Source organism: Octopus bimaculoides, chromosome 2 (assembly GCF_001194135.2).
Source record: "Octopus bimaculoides isolate UCB-OBI-ISO-001 chromosome 2, ASM119413v2, whole genome shotgun sequence".
In the NCBI taxonomy this organism is placed as follows: domain Eukaryota; kingdom Metazoa; phylum Mollusca; class Cephalopoda; order Octopoda; family Octopodidae; genus Octopus; species Octopus bimaculoides.
In genome coordinates, this window is record NC_068982.1 from 85,561,376 (window position 1) to 85,562,647 (window position 1,272).

The window sequence follows — 1,272 nt, forward strand, 5'->3', positions numbered from 1 at the left end:
AAAACCCCCAAATGCACAGTGCACATCACAATGGGGGAAAGGAACTATAACCTCCATCAATTCAAAGAACAACGTCTCAGTCGATGGTATGCCACGCCATGTTTTGGATGTGCGGAAGATTGTCAGTGCTTCAGAGGATGGAACCAGCTGCAGTGGGCAGGATGATGAAGACAGCAGCAGTAGGCAAGATGATGAAGGCAGCGTGCCAGGAACTCAGGCCAGTCCCGGGGTCGCACAGCGACCACAGAGGGAGCGGTACCCTCCTCCCTGGTTGGCTGATTATGAAACCAATTAAGGTAGTTCGGGAGCAAGGAGTGAGTGGGAGACCCAGTTGAATGATCTATAGATCAGAGGGGCGTGTGGTGTTATGGGCTGCGATGAGCTGTGTGTTGTGGTGGAGAGGGGTGAGGCAAACAGAGGTGAAGCCAGACCGGAAGGGCCAGACTGAAAGGGTCAGATCGGAAGTCGGCGACACGCGGTCGAAGGCTAGCACATGGGGCCAGTGAGAAAACAGCGACGTTACGAGAAAGACGTGTTCTGATTAGGAGCGATCATGTACCCCGCTGCGGTCAGCAAGGTAAGGTCCAACGCTTCTGTCCTTTTGCTTCTTGTTGTCTTCTTCCTCCATCTCACCACAAATCCTATACTAATTTTTCTTCACATTATAAAAATAAAGCTTAAATTTTATGTGTCTTCTAAATAGTATTATTATATATATCAGCTAAAATTTTTAAATAATTTTTTTAAATAATTCAAAATAATTTTCATGAACCCAATATACTTAATATCCTTAGACTTTACACCTTATCTATAGCCTCTTACTTCATGCTTTTTATTTTTATTAGCATACCTCTTATTGTTAAAATATTGGTTAAACTAATATTGATATCTGCAAAACAATACTGATACTCTATTCAGTCTAAAGAAAAAGCCCTGTTTGACCTATATACCTAGGGTTTAATTCCTCAACATTTTGATAGTAGTAAAAAAAACCCAACCTATAAGAGTGTTGCCACTCTGACCAGAGAATCCTTTATAACCATATCTTTTATAGCCTTGTCCATGCATAATGCTTACACCTTCCCTTTCCTTAGAAGTGATTGTCGTCATACTATTACTATTAGATAAGAGACAATAAAATCAGAGACAGTTTAGAATTTTTGCCTAGAACCAATTACTAGCCTGATAGACTTGGCTATGTCAAGATGGATTTTTATGTATTCTTCCTCCCACTTGGATTTGAAATGTTGCCACAATTATAATATGTCTATT

The 1,272-nt window shown here is 41.0% G+C and overlaps 1 protein-coding gene across 3 annotated transcripts in view; it reads left to right on the forward strand.

Moving 5' to 3' along the window:
- The window catches only part of LOC106881831 (mitogen-activated protein kinase kinase kinase 5), a 147,057-nt gene that overhangs the window by 111,346 nt on the left and 34,439 nt on the right, over nucleotides 1-1,272 (forward strand). The gene's annotated exons all lie outside the window — the stretch shown is intronic.